The following is a 16,734-nucleotide window of genomic DNA, read 5'->3' on the forward strand; positions in this document are numbered from 1 at the left end:
CAATCCCAAAGAAAGGCAATGCCAAAGAATGCTCAAACTATTGCACAATTGCACTCATCTCACATGCTAGCAAAGTAATGCTCAAAATTCTCCAAGCCAGGCTTCAGCAATATGTGAACCATGAACTTCCTGATGCTCAAGCTGGTTTTAGAAAAGGCAAAGGAACCAGAGATCAAATTGCCAGCATCCTCTGGATCATGGAAAAAGCAAGAGAGATCCAGAAAAACATCTATTTCTGCTTTATTGACTATGCCAAAGCCTTTGACTGTGTGGATCACAATCAACTGTGGAAAATTCTGAAAGAGATGGGAAGACCACCTGATCTGCCTCTTGAGAAATCTGTATGCAGACCAGGAAACAACAGTTAGAACTGGACATGGAACAACAGACTGATTCCAAATAGGAAAAGGAGTACGTCAAGGCTATATATTGTCACCCTGCTTATTTAACTTCGATGCAGAGTACATCATGAGAAACGCTGCATTGGAAGAAACACAAGCTGGAATCAAGATTGGTGGGAGAAATCTCAATAACCTCAGATATGCAGATGACACCACCCTTATGGCAGAAAGTGAAAACGAGCTAAAAAGCCTCTTGATGAAAGTGAAAGAGGAGAGTGAAAAAGTTGGCTTAAAGCTCAAAATTCAGAAAACGACGATCATGGCATCCAGTCCCATCACTTCATGGGAAATAGATGGGGAAACAGTGAAAACAGTGTCAGACTTTATTTTTTGGGGCTCCAAAATCACTGCAGATGTTGATTGCAGCCATGAAATTAAAAGACGCTTACTCCTTGGAAGAAAAGTTATGACCAACCTAGATAGCATATTCAAAAGCAGAGACATTACTTTGCCAACTAAGGTCCGTCTAGTCAAGGTTATGGTTTTTCCAGTAGTCACGTATGGATGTGAGAGTTGGACTGTGAAGAAGGCTGAGCACCGAAGAATTGATGCTTTTGAACTGTGGTGTTGGAGAAGACTCTTGATAGTCCCTTGGACTTCAAGGAGATCCAACCAGTCCATTCTAAAGGGGATCAGTTCTGGGATTTCTTTGGAAGGAATGATGCTAAAGTAGAAACTCCAGTACTTTGGCCACCTCATGCAAAGAGTTGACTCATTGGAAAAGACTCTGATGCTGGGAGGGATTGGGGGCAGGAGGAGAAGGAGATGACAGAGGATGAGATGTCTGGAAGGCATCACTAACTAGATGGATGTGAGTCTCAGTGAACTCTGGGAGTTTGTGATGGACAGGGAGGCCTGGTGTGCTGCAATTGATGGGGTCGCAAGGAGTCGGACACAACTAAGCGACTGAACTGAACTGAACCAGGTATCCTTTGAGTTCCTACTTTTGTATTCCAGTCCCCTATAATAAAAAGGACATCTCTGGGGAAGGGGATGTTAGTTCTAGAAGGTCTTGTAGGTCTTCATAGAACAGTTCAACTTCAGCTTCTTCTGCATTACTGATTGGGGCATAGACTTGAATTACTATAATATTGAATGGTTTGCCTTGGAAATGAACAGAGATCCTTCTGTCGTTTTTGAGATTGCACCCAAATACTGCATTTTGAACTCTTGTTGACTATGAGGGCTACTTCATTTCTTCTAAGGGATTCTTGCTGAGCACTGAAGAATTGATGGTTTTGAAGAAGAAATAAGCTGAGCATTGAAGAATTGATGTTTTTGAACTGTGGTATTAGAGAACACTCTTGAGAGTCCCTTGCATGGCAAGAAGATCAAACCAGTCCATCCTAAAGGAAATCAGCCCTGAATATTCACTGGAAGGACTGATGCTGAAACTGAAACTCCAATATTATGGCCACCTGCTGTGAAGAACTGACTCACTGGGAAAGACCCTGATTGGGAAAGATTGAAGGCAGGAGTAAAAGAGGCAACAGAGAATGAGATGGTTGGAGGCCATCTTTACTCGATGGACATGAGTTTGAGCAAGCTATGCGATTTGGTAATGGACAGGGAAGCCTGGTGTGCTGTGGTCCATGAGATCACGAAGAGTCAGACATGACTGAGCAACTGAACTGAATTATCTCTGCCTTTTAATATACTGTCTAGATTTTTCATAGCTTTCCTTCCAAGGAACAACTATCTTTTAATTTTGTGGCTGCAGTTACTATCCAGAATGATTTGGAGCCTAAAAAAATAAAATCTGGTACTGCTTCCACTTTTCCCCCTTCTATTTGCCATAAAATAATGGGACCAGATGCCATAATCTTAGTTTTTTTTAACTGTAATCAAGGGGGTCTTAAGGTCCTTTTCTCTTTCTGCCATTAGAGTGGTATCATCTGCATATCCGAGGTTGTTGATATTTCTCCTGGCTATCTTTATTCCAGCTTGTGATTCATCTAGCCCAGCATTTCACTTGATGCAGTCTGCAAATGAGTTAAATAAACAGGGTGACAATATAAAGTCTTGACATACTCTTCATTATTGCTTCTTAATCTGCATACAGTTTTCTTGGGAAGCAGGTAAGGTGGTCTGACATTCCCATGTCTTTGAGAATATTCCACAGTTTGTTGTGATCCACACAGCCAAAGGCTTTAGTGTAGTCAATGAAGCAGAAGATGTTTTTCTGGAACTCTCTTGCTTTCTCCACGATCCAACAATTGTTGGCTATTTGATCTCTGGTCCCCCTGCCTTTCTAAATCCAGCTTGTGCATCTGAAAGTTCTCTGTTAATGTACTGCTGAAGGCTAGCTTGGAGGATTTGAGTATTACCTTGCTAGCATGTGAAATGAGTGCAATTGTACAGTAGTTTGAACATTCTTTGGCATTGCCCTTCTTTGGAATTGAAATGAAAAACAAACTTTCCCAGTCCTATGACCACTGCTGAGTTTTACAAATTTGTTGTCACATTATGTGCAGCACTTTAACAGCATCATCTTTTAGGATTTTAAATAGCTCAGCTGAAATGCTATCACCTCCAATAGCTTTGTACATGATAATGCTTCCTAAAGCTCACTTGACTTCACACTCCAAGATGTCCAGCTCTAGGTGAGTGACTATACCTCCTTGGTTAAGTAAGTCATTAACCCTTTTGTGTATAGTTCTTCTGTGTATTCTTGCCACTTCTTAATTTCTTCTGCTCTGTTAGTTTCTTACTATTTCTGTCCTTTATCATCCTTCCGTGAAATGTTCCCTTGGTATCTCCAATTTTCTTGAAAAGATCTCCAGTCTTTCCCATTTTACTCTGCTATGGAATGGTAAGGAGTGATAAAAGGCCTGTTAAAATGAACAACACAAAGAAACACAGGGAAACATTCTATTGGTATCATCTGGATACCAACAAACTGGATCACAACAAGCTGTGTGGATCCAGCAAACATTCTATTGTTTCCCTCTGTTTGTGTTGTTCATTTTGACAGGCCTTTTATCACTCTTCACCATTCCATAGCAGAATTATACTAAGTAGGTAAAATGCACTTCTGGATCCATTTAGTGGTGGTGGTGATTAAAAATAGGTATGTATTTGCATGCATTGGGGCTTAGGAGAGAAGGATCATTTTTAAGAGAAGCATTCGAATGCTAATATTATCCAATACTTGTTTAGATATTCTACCGTACTGTCTCATAACAACTTAAGACAGTTACTAGAATTCCCCACTTTATAGTGGGGAGTTATATCAACCTTAATAAAAGCTATACATGTGTCACACCTTCAGCATGCAATATCTCATTTAAACCTCACAAAAATTCCTCTAAGGATAGCATTATTATAATCCCCAATTTGCAGATGAAAAATTGAATTCCTTGAAGATTAGCAAGGATTAGAGATGGGAACTTAACATCTTGACGTTTAAAAGCTCATGTACTACTTAAACTTCAAGCAAATGTGAATACAAGGGCTCAGAGAGGGTAGTTAAATCTAGATAACTTTGAATATGAAATCAAAAGCTCTATTTTCTTGTAGTATGCAATTCTATAGATAGCACAAAATAAGCATATGATAGCTTCACTTACATTACCAAGTACATACTTTACTTTTAAGGCATACTCTGTAATAAATATTAATTAAAATAACATCAAGCAATGATATAAGAACTAAAGAAAGGCAAAATAAAATTCAAATTTCATAGAATGAACAGTTTATGAAATCAGTAGATTTCATTTTTATCCAAAAAGAAAGAAGGAAGTGAAAATAAAAGGGCATTCTAGGTAATTTTTTCCACACCACACTTGAGAGCATTAGAGAAGTTGTCCTAAGATGGAGAGATGAGAGCTATTTCATGAATTACAGTAATATTTCTTCACAGACTCTTCAATGGAGCTTGAAGAATTGAAAGTTGTCTTAAAGAAGTTATTATTTTATCAGTATTAATAAATCTCCCATATGGAGCTTTACCTTACTTAGCTTAAAACTTCCCTAAGTGAAAAAAGAAATCTTTAAGACAAAAACTCTTAGGATCTTCTAGCACATATGAGCAATATATTCTTCTAAGAAGAGGTATGGTTGTGCTATTTTTATTGTCTTTAAGAAAAATAAAATCCATACAAAGTTAAATTGAAGTTAATTTACTCCAATAAAGACTTTAAATTTTACCTGGAAATAGAAACATTACATTTTATAAAGTCCTTCTACATAGATGTGGGCTTTCCAGGTGGCTCAGTGGTAAAAGTATCCACCTGCCAATGCAGGGGACGCAGGAGAAGCTGGTCCAATCCCTGAGCTGGAAACATCCCCTGCAGGAGGAAATGGCAATCCATTCAGTATTCATGCCTGGAGAATCCCATGGACAGAGGAGCTCTGTGGGGAACCAGTGCACAGAGTCACAAAGAGTTGGACATGACAGCATGCACACATGCACTACACAGATATTTCAGTTAGGAACTGGGGTACAGAAATCTGCAGGCAGAGGGTGCTGAGATGAACACTATTTAGACCTTGTGCATTGTATAAAACTTTACTTACTTATGTTGCTGATTCTGTACATTCTCACATTGCCATTAATGTTAATGTCAACTGCACTTTCTCCCACTTATGATCCACTTCTTGCTAACAACACTTTTCTTCTGTTTATGGCCTTGCATCTCCTTCAGTTAAGTTCAGTTCAGTTGCTCAGTCATGTCCGACTCTTTGTGACCCCATGAATCGCAGAATGCCAGGCCTCCTGGTCCATCACCAACTCTCGGAGTTCACTCAAAACTACATCCATCGAGCCACGGATGCCATCCAGCCATCTCATCCTCTGTCGTCCCCTTCTTCTCTGCCCCCAATCCCTTCCAGCATCATAGTTTTTTCCAATGAGTCAACTCTTCGCATGAGGTGGCCAAAGTACTGGAGTTTCTACTTTAGCATCATTCCTTCCAAAAAACACCCAGGACTGATCTCCTTTAGAATGGACTGGTTGCATCACCTTGCAGTCCAAGGGACTCTCAAGAGTCTTCTCCAACACCACAGTTCAAAAGCATCAATTCTTCGGCACTCAGCTTTCTTCATAGTCCAACTCTTGCATACATACATGACTACTGGAAAAACCATAACCTTGACTAGATGGACCTTTGTGGGCAAAGTGATGTCTCTGCTTTTCAATATGCTATCTAGGTTGGTCATAAATTTCCTTACAAGTAGCAAGCATCTTTTAATTTCATGGCTGCAGTCACCATCTGCAGTGATTTTGGAGCCCCCCCAAAAAAGTCTGACACTGTTTCTACTGCTTCCCCATCTATTTCCCATGAAGTGATGGGACCAGATGCCATGATCTTCATTTTCTGAATGTTGAGCTTTAAGCCAACTTTTTCACTCTCCTTTTTCACTTTCATCAGAAGGCTTTTTAGTTCCTCTTCACTTTCTGCCATAAGGGTGGTGTCGTCTGCATATCTAAGGTTATTGATATTTCTTTCGGCAACCTTGATTCCAGTTTGTGCTTCTTCCAGCCCAGAGTTTCTCATGATGTAATCTGCATAGAAGTTAAATAAGCAGGGTGACAATATACAGCCTTGACGTACTCCTTGTCCTATTTGCAACCAGTCTGTTGTTCCATGTCCAGTTCTGACTGTTGCTTCCTGACCTGCATATAGGTTTCTCAAGAGGCAGGTCAGGTGGTCTGGTATTCCCATCTCTTTCAGAATTTGCCAGTTTATTGTGATCCACACAAAGGCTTTGCATAGTCAATAAAGCAGAAATAGATGTTTTTCTGGAACTCTCTTGCCTTTTCGGTTATCCAGCGGATGTTGGCAATTTGATCTCTGGTTCCTCTGCCTTTTCTCGAACCAGCTTGAACATCTGGAAGTTCACGGTTCACATATTGCTGAAGCCTGGCTTGAGAATTTTGAGCATTACTTTACTACTGTGTGAGATGAGTGCAATTGTGCAGTAGTTTGAGCATTCTTTGGCATTGTCTTTCTTTGGGATTGGAATGAAAACTAACCTTTTCCAGTCCTGTGGCCACTGCTGAGTTTTCCAAATTTGCTGGCATATTAAGTGCAGCACTTTCACAGCATCATCTTTCAGGATTTGAAATAGCTCAACTGGAATTCCTTCACCTCCACTAGCTTTGTTCGTAGTGATGCTTTCTAAGGCCCACTTGACTTCACATTCCAGGATGTCTGGCTCTAGGTGAGTGATCACACCATCGTGATTAACTTTGTCATGAAGATCCTTTTTGTACAGTTCTTCTGTGTATTCATGCCACTTCTTCTTAATATCTTCTGCTTCTGTTAGGTCCATACCACTTCTGTTCTTTATCGAGCCCATCTTTGCATGAGATGTTCCTTGGTATCTCTAATTTTCTTAAAGAGATCTCTAGTCTTTCCCATTCTGTTGTTTTCCTCTATTTCTTTGCATTGATCGCTGAGGAAGGCTTTCTTATCTCTTCTTTCTGTTTTTTGGAACTCTGCATTCAGATGCTTATATCTTTCCTTTTCTCATTTGCATTTCATTTCTCTTCTTTTCACAGCTATTTGTAAGGCCTCCTTAGACAGCCATTTTGCTTTTTTGCATTTCTTTTCCATGGGGATGATTTTGGTCCCTGTCTCCTGTACAATGTCACGAACCTCATTCCATAGTTCATCAAGCACTCTATCTATCAGATCTAGTCCCTTAAATCTATTTCTCACTTCCACTGTATAATCATAAGGGATTTGATTTAAGTCATACCTGAATGGTCTAGTGGTTTTCCCTACTTTCTTCAATGTACGTCTGAATTTGGCAATAAGGAGTTCATGATCTGAGCCACAGTCAGCTCTCGGTCTTGTTTTAGCTGACTGCATAGAGCTTCATACCATTTACCATATGCCAGATACTGTTCAGGGAATCTTGTAGATCATTTTTAGAATTCTGCCTACCACACTTCATTACCTTAAAAATATCCAGCACCTTGAAGGCATCTTCCCTGATAGCTCAGCTGGTAAAGAATCTGCCTGCAATGCAGGAGACCCTGGTTCGATTTCTGGGTTAGGAAGATGCACTGGAGAAGTGATAGGCTACCCACTCCAGTATTCTTGGGCTTCCCTTGTGGTTCAGCTCTTAAACAGTCTGCCTGCAGTGCAGGAGACCTGGGTTTGATCCCTGGGTTAGGAAGATCCTCTGGAGAAGGGAAATGCTACCCACTCCAGTATTCTGGCCTGGAGAATTTCGTGGAGTGTATAATCCATGGGGTTGCAAACAGTTGGGCACGACTGAGCGACTTCCACTTCACTTCACTTTGAAGGCACTCTGAACTAGATCTTGTGCCTGTTCACCTAAAAATATCATAATGTCTTCCCATTGACACGTAGTCTAGTTTATAATAAACTAATTCAAAATAAAGAATAGAAAGCAGAACGTGAAAACATTTCTTCCCAGAGGAAAGTGACTTTTTATGATTGCTCAGAGCAGTGGCTCTTTAGAGAGGCTAGTCACAGTGGTAGTTTAAGTGCAGAACATGCTCTGTGAGGTTTCTTGCAAGATGAACAACACTGAAAAATTTTACATAAAAGCAATTTGTAAGAAAAATAATATTTACATGCAGAACCAGGCAACTTTCTTGTGTTTTCTAATTTTTCTTAACTTTCTTTACTGATAGCATTTATTGTTCATTTATAATGCAAATCTGTCACAATGTGGCAGCTCAAAGCCATTAAAATGCTGACAGTCATAGGGGAAGCTTTTATTCTAGCTTCTATGTCATTTTCTGGACTACTGTTATAAAGAGTTTAAAATTCAAGACAATGTTTGTTTTTATTTATTTTATTCTTTTCAAATGTTAATGGGTTTTCTTTCCAAGGACCTTCTCAAGTTATTCTCCCAAGTTCCAAGTTGAATTATCAATATTGAATTCGTGGAATTATATTTTTCTTCTCCTCTTTCTGTTTAAGAGATTTAGCCTTGTCAACCTTTAGTTAAGTGGCAATGCAAGGATCAGAAGGTAGAGAGTAAGCATTCTCAGAAAAGCTTAATAATAAGGATAGGAAAATTAAGACTCTTTCAACCATGGCAAAAAAAAAAAAAAAAAAGCAATTATCTCATAAATTTAATTAGTATATGCAATCAATGTAAATTATCCTAAGCAGAATCTTTACAAAAAGGATTTGAGCAGGAAATACTTAACACAGTTATCTTATTTGGTTGACATAAGCCTAGTATTGCACTAGACATGCAAGTATTTTAAAATTTTGATATTTTTTCATTGTATGAGAACTAACTCTGAGTTGGACAGACACTCCATAAGACTTCTAGGAGACGAGAAACTTATTTTGAATCTTAAACTACAGGTTTTAGCATATTGACTTCCCTCTCTCCACATTTTTATAGTCTATAATTTGTTTATCAGTTTTATTTATGTAAATCTTGAGCCTTCCCAAATTCACTTAGAGATAAGCATGACAATTTTTAGAAATAAATGGTATAATAATTCTTAGACTTTGCATAAATTTCTTGTGCATGAACTTAAAAGCAGATGTAGGGGAAAAATACTTCTCAACATGTAATCCATAGTAAATTTTAACAAACAAAAATATTTTTTAGGACTTTTTATTGGGAAATCTTGCTTCCATTACCATGGTTGAGTCTACCTTTCCAGAGTTCATGTTTATACATGTTAATTTTAGTGTACACTCTATTCTTAATTAATGAATATTGCTCATAACTGAAGAAAGAAGTAACTATTATGAAGATTAGTGCCTAAATAACTGAAGGAAATGTTTCAGCATATTGGATATTTCTAGCAAATGAATAGTCAAGGGATTAAAAAGTATAAAATTAATTCTCTAACAGAAAACATTTTCTTAATCGCTCTTTTTGTGTTAGTCAATCAAAATCTATAGTCAGTGTTTTCTACAGTCAGTGGACTTTTGTTTGTTAGGAGGTGAGGGATACTTTCACTGTTAACTGATTTGTTCACATATATTTTATTTCCTTGTCAACACAAATTTCTCATGAATTGTATAAATCCTTGTTTATGAGAATATTTTCTAAAGTTCAAAGAAAAATTTTAATTTAAAAAAATTTATTTAGATAATTCATTTTAATTACTCTTGCCAACTTAGTCAATGTATCCCAGATCAATGAATCAATGTTAATTCCTTAACTATGTTCTTAGTGCTTCTTCTCTGATTTCCCAACTAATCAAAACAAACAGCTTATCCTATTTCACTGCTCTCAATATCTTTCATAACTATTCTGTGATGTTTAAAGTTGCAGATAATTCACATATGAAATATGCTTATCTTAAATGTATGTGATTTCCTAAAATTCTCTGCCTTCAATGAAACCTGAAATTTAATTTAAAGCAAAGTTCAAAATAAGATCTGTATAGCATCCATGCCAGTACTTTCACTTTGACGATTTATGACCCGCTACAGCCTAGCATTAAAAAAAAAAAAAAAAAAAAAAAAGAATGAAAAGAGTAAACATCAGAAAGAAGGGATTTTAGCTCAAAGTATGTTGAAAACTCATAAGAAATTATCCGTCTTCTTTGAATGAATCCATGCATTCCAGTCTTGACAAATTGCTTCTCAGAATAATGAATTTAAAGGTATTATTTCATGCCCACCATCATTATTCTTGGAACAACACTGGAAATGTGAATAATGTCATGACCAAAGACAGATACACAGTTCCATTTCCAAAATGGTAGATTCTGGAAACTTGTGTGATATTTTTAATGTTTGAGAACCAATTGCTAAAGTAATGGACAATGACCATATAGGATGAAAAACGAAGATTATTGAGTATCAATATGAGTTCCCTGGGAGGAAAACAATCCAAAGTAACATAAAATTGCTCCACTGGCAGCATCTGATGGCAGGATGCCTCACAGGAAGTTCTTCACTCCCAGCCATGAGTCCCTGGGCTACCTGCCCTGGAATTACAGCCGCTGGCACCACAGGAAGATGAAGAGCTTCCTCAAGGATGACTTCTAAGCTTGTGAACCTCACAGCCCTCCTCAACTACAAGGCTGGCAGGACCCACATTGTGGGGCAGATTGATATGCCAGAGTCCGAGGTGAACAACAAGGAAGTTGTGGAGGCTGGGACCATAGTGGAGATGCTGCCCATTGTCACTGTGGGCCTTGTAGACTACATGGAAACACATAGAGGCCTCTGGACCTTTGAGAACATCTTTGTTGAACACATTAGCAACGAGTGCAAAAGGCCCTTCTATAGGACCTGGCATAAAACTAAGAAGGCATTCACCAAATAGTACAAGAAGAGGCAGGATATAGATGGCAAGAAGCATCTGGACAAAGACTTCAGCAACATGAAGAAGTACTGCCAGGTCATGCATATCATCGCTAGAAGGCCAGAAGGCCTACCTCAGGGACATTCAGGTTAACAGAGGCACTATGGCCAAAAGCTGAGCTATGCCCATGTGAATCAAATGCTTGGCAGTATCAGGTGATTGATGTCACTGGGGTGACCAAGGGCAAAGGCTACAAGAGGTGACTAGCTGTTGGCATACCAATAAGCTACCATGTAAGGCCCACCAAAGACTGTACAAGGTTGCCTTCTTTGAATTGTATTATCCTGCTTGGGTAACCGTCTCTATAGCTCCGTCTGGGCAGAAATGCTACCATCACCACAACAAGATCAACAAGAAGATCTACAATATTAACCAAAGATACTTCATCAAGGAGGGCAAACTGATCAAGAACAATGCCTCTACTGATTATGATGTGTCTGACAAGAATGTCAACCCCCTGGGTGGCTTTGTCCACTGTGATGAAATGACCGATGACTTTGTTATGCTCAAAGGCTGCATGATAGGAACCAAGAAGCAAGTGCTCACCTGCAAGTCCTTGCTGATGCAGACCAAATGGTGGGCCCTAGAGAAGATGACTCCAAGTCTATTGATCCCACCTCCAAATTTGGCCTTCACAGCTTCCAGGTTGTGGAGGACAAGAAAACATTCATGGGACCACTCAAGAAGGACAGAATTACAAAGGAAGAGGGGGCCTAATGTCAGAACAGATTCACAACTGGTAGTATCTCAATAAAATTATTTTCCAGTGCAGAAAAAAAAATGTAAAAATGCTCTTTCTCACACAAAGAAAAATATCATATAAAACTCTTGAAAATAAAGTAATAAATATTATTTTGAGCAATAGTACTCTTAAGAGGATTACTGAAGTATTGATTAATGGCTATTGATGATCCTGAATAAAACTTCTACCACAGAACTAGAGTTTTCTGCCTCTATTGACACTATTTAATCACTGATTGGATGAGAAAAATGGTTTTCAAATCACATATTAATTTTAATATCAGTTAGATAGCTAAAGCTGCAAAGATTTGTTAGAGTGATATTCTAAAACAGCTAAAGCCCCTTGAACCAAAATCAACAAGGCAATGATTACATATATACAAAAATAATCTAAGAAGTCATACACAGTCCACTATGAAAATTCTGGTTTCATAGTTCAATTCAGTTGCTCAGTCATGTCTGACTCTTTGTGACCCCATGGACTGCAGCATGCCAGGCTTCCCTGTCTATCACCAACTCCCAGAGCTTGCTCACACTCATCTCCATTGAGTCAATGATGTCATCCAGCCATCTTGTCTTCTATCATCCTCTTCTCCTCCTTAATCTTTCCCAGCATCAAGGTCTTTTCCAATGAGTTGTCTCTCACTACAGGTGACCAAAGTACTGAAGCATCAACAAAAATACTTCCAGTGAATATTCAGGGTTGATTTCCTTCAGGATTGACTGGTTTTATCTCCTTGCTGTCAAAGGGACTCTCAAGAGTCTTCTCCAACACTGCAGCTTGAAAGTATCAATCCTTCAGTGCTCAGCCTTCTTTATGGTCCAACTCTCACATCCATACATGACTACTGGAAAAACCATGATGTCACCAAGTAGACGGGATTTAATGCTAATGAAGAATACAAAAAGAGAAACTATAGAATAGAAAAATGAAAGAAATAGAGCTAAACTTGAGACATTTTAACATTTTGAAGTCAAATAAAGAGATAAAGCAGTTTGAGAAGGAGGAATAAGAGGAAAAGTCAGGAGAATATGGTGCTGCAGAGATAAGAGATGATTTTGATAATGAAGAACTGAGACTTCCCTGGACTAAGACTCTGCATTCCCAGTGCAGGAAAACTAGGTTCATTCCCTGGTCAGGGAACTACATCCCACATGTTGCAACTAAAGACCCTGTGTGCCACAACTAAGACTTCTATGAAGCCGAATATTTTTTTTTCTTTTAATGAAGAAGTGATCAGCTAAGTGAGATATTGCCAACAGGTTAGGAAATGGCAATCCACTCCAGTAGTATAGGTTGGAAAATCCCATGGACAGAGGAGCCTGGTAGGCTACAGTCCATGGGGTCACAAAGAGTTGGACATGACTGAGCGACTTCACACACTTTCACCCACTTAAGTAAGATGAGGAAAAATAAGTGGCCATAGAATTTCTACTCACCACAGAGAATAAGATAATACAGACCAACTCATCCACTAATAACTGCTGCTGCTGCTGCTGCTGCTAAGTCACTTCAGTCATGTCCAACTCTATGTGACCCCATAGATGGCAGCCCACCAGGCTCCCCCATCCCTGGGATTCTCCAGGCAATAACACTGGAGTGGGTTGTCATTTCCTTCTCCAATGCATGAAAGTGAAAAGTGAAAGTGAAGTTTCTCAGTCGTGTCCGATCCTTAGCGACCCCATGGACTGCAGTCCACCAGGCTCCTCCATCCATGGGATTTTCCAGGCAAGAGTACTGGAGTTGGGTGCCATTGCCTTCTCTGCCACTAATAACTATAAGAAGTAAAATATTAAAATAATATGCAATACCTAAAGATAAACCTGACAATAGACAAGCAAGACCTATACACTGAAAACTACAAAATATCACAGAAAGAAACTGAAGGACATGTAAATAAATGGAGAGATGAGAGAGACAATTCATTCATCTTTTGGGAAATTTAATGATTTTAAGATGTCATTTTCCTCAAATGGATCTATAGCTCCAATGGCCATTCCAATCAAAATTCTAGCAGGCTTTTATTTATTTTTTTGGTAAAAAAGTTGGAGAGTTAATCCCAACATGCATTTAGAAATGCAAAGGATCTACAATATACAAAACAAATTTGGAAGATTTATATTATCTGATTTCAAGAGTTATTTTAAAGTTTAAGTGAATAAGATGGTGCAGTCTTATATATAGTTTATATATATATAGTCTTATGTAAAGTTTAAGTGAATAAGACAGTGCATCAAGAGAAGCAAATGAATTCAGAAGCAGAATGGAGAGTCCAGAAATACTCCCATACAAATGAGGTCAGTTGTTTTTCAACAAAGTTGCAAACGCCGTTCTGTAGAGAAAGAATAGTCTTTTCTGTAAATATTGCTGTACTTTTTTGGGAGTCCATCTTAAAAATATAAAGTGAATTTCAATCCATTCTTTGTATGATTTACAAACATTATTTTATGGTATATAGTAAACCTAAATTCAAGAATAAAAACTGTAAAACTTCTAAAAGAAAATAAGAGAAAATCTTTAGTTAGACAATGATATGTAGGTGTGTGTGCTCAGTCACTTCAGTCGTGTCCAACTTTTTGTGACCCTATGGACCAGAGCCTTCCAGGCCCCTCTGTCCATTGGATTCTTCAAGCAAGAATACTGGAGTGGGTCACCATGCCCTCCTCCAGGGGATCCTCCTGACCCAAGGATGGAACATGTGTGTCCCGTGTAACCTGCATTGCAGGCAAACTCTTCACCACTGAGTCACCAAGGAAGCCCCAGGCAATGCTATATAAGACATCAAAAGCAAGATCTAATTAAAATTGTTAAATAACACTTCATCAAAGCTGAGAATATCTGCTCTTCAAAAGACAAAGAATTAAAAAAACAAGCCCCAAGTTTGAAGGAAATATTTTAAAATTATATATTTGATCAAGTATTTATATCCAGACTATATTTAAATGGAAGGATGACTCTCAATACTCAATAATAGAGGGCTTCCCTGGTGTTTCCATGATTGAGACTCCATCTGCCAGTGCAGGGGATGCTGATTATATTTCTGGTCTGAGAATTAAGATCCCACATGGTGTGGGAAAACTAAGACCGTGCACCACAACTGCTGAGCCCTCGTGCCTCAACTATTGAAGTCCACACACCCTACAGACTGTGCTCCACAGCTACAGAGTAACTCCTGCTTGCCACAGCTAGAGAAAACCTGTGCACAGAGACAAAGAGCCCCACTGCACTGAAGACTCAATGTAGACAAAAATAAAAATTAAATTAAAACACTCAGACACACACATACAAAAACTTAATAAGAAGTATACACAACTGAATAGCAAAGAGGCATAAGACATCACAAAAAACTTCGCTAAGGAAGATATATAGCTGGCACGCAAGTAAATGGAGAGTTATTCAATATTAATCATCATCAGGAAAATGCAAATTCAAACTGTAATCAGATATCACTGAATACCAATTAAACCAGCTGAAACTTGAAAGATTGAATATATCAGCTGTTGGCAAAAAAAAAAAAAAAAAAAAAAGGTGGGACAATTGAAACTCCATACAAAACTCACAGGGATGTACAACCAGTTTGAAAAATAGTTTGACACTTTAAAAATTATACATACACCTACCATCAGACTCAATCATTCTACTCCTAGATGTTTACTCATGAACATATATGCACACTCAGTCACCCAACTGTTTCCAATTCTTTGTAATCCTATGGACTATAGCCCATCAGGCTCCTCTGTCCATGGGATTTCCCAGGCAAAATTCAGGAGTGGGTTTCCATTTCCTCCTCGAGGGGATCTTGCTAAATCAGGGATGGAACCTGCATCTTCTGCATCCCCTGCATTGGCAGGAGGATTCTTTACCACTATGCCAACTGTGAAATGAAGACAAATGTCCACACAAAAACATGCGCAGGGATGTTTATGGAATCTATAACAGCCAAACTTATAAACAACCCAATGCCTATAAAAAGATTAGCAGATAAAGAAATTGTGACATATTCACACAAAAAAAAATGCCTTTCAGCAATAGGAAAGCATGAACAATGAATGAAGAATCATTTTTAGGCAGCTATATGCTTATTTTTAAAAAATTATAGCTTTTAAAACAGATGAAAACAGTTATATCACCCCTTGGTAATCTTTCCAAGAGAAATTTTTCTTTTTCATCAAGCTATTCTTCACATTCACTGAAACAGATTTTTGTTGAACAAGAATGAGACATTGTTTTGGGGAGATGGGCATAGAAACAAAAATTTGTAATAAATTTAGATAGGTACATACTTATTGGGGCATCTGAGGGCAGACACACTGAAACCATAATCACAGAAAACTAGTCAATCTAATCACACTAGGACCACAGCCTTGTCTAACTCAGTGAAACTAAGCCATGCCAGTGGGGCCATCCAAGACGGGCAGGTCATGGTGGAGAAGTCTGACAGAATGTGGTCCACTGGAGAAGGGAATGGCAAATCACTTCAGTATTCTTGCCTTGAGAACCCCATGACCAGTATGAAAAGGCAAAATGATAGGATACTGAAAGAGGAACTCCACAGGTCAGTAGGTGCCCAATATGCCACTGGAGATCAGTGGAGAAATAACTCCAGAAAGAATGAAGGGATGGAGCCAAAGCAAAAACAATACCCAGCAGTGGATGTGACTGGTGATAGAAGCAAGGTCCGATGCTGTAAAGAGCAATATTGCATAGGAACCTGGAAAGTCAGGTCCATGAATCAAGGCAAATTGGAAGTGGTCAAACAGGAGATGGCAAGAATGAACAGGGACATTCTAGGAATCAGAGAACTAAAATGGACTGGAATGGGTGAATTTAACTCAGATGACCATTATATCTACTACTGTGGGCAGGAATACCTCAGAAGAAATGGAGTAGCCATCATGGTCAATAAAAGAGTCTGAAATGCAGGACTTGGATGCAATCTCAAAAACAACAGAATGATCTCTGTTCGTTTCCAAGGCAAACCATTCAATGTCACAGTAATCCAAGTCTATGCCCCAACTAGTAACGCTGAAGAAGCTGAAGTTGAACGGTTCTATGAAGACCTACAAGACCTTTTAGAATTAACACCCCCAAAAGATATCCTTTTCATTATAGGGGACTGGAATGCAAAAGTAGGAAATCAAGAAACACCTGGAGTAACAGGCAAATTTGGCCTTGGAATATGGAATGAAGCAGGGCAAAGACTGAAAGAGTTTTGCCAGGAAAATGCGCTGGTCATAACAAACACCCTCTTCCAACAACACAAGAGAAGTCTCTACACATGGACGTCACCAGATGGTCAACACAGAAATCAGATTGATCATA

The 16,734-nt window shown here is 38.7% G+C and overlaps 1 pseudogene; it reads left to right on the plus strand.

Moving 5' to 3' along the window:
• Window positions 10,238-11,387, plus strand: LOC102175238 (annotated as a pseudogene).

Source organism: Capra hircus, chromosome 19 (genome assembly GCF_001704415.2).
Source record: "Capra hircus breed San Clemente chromosome 19, ASM170441v1, whole genome shotgun sequence".
Lineage (NCBI taxonomy): Eukaryota > Metazoa > Chordata > Mammalia > Artiodactyla > Bovidae > Capra > Capra hircus.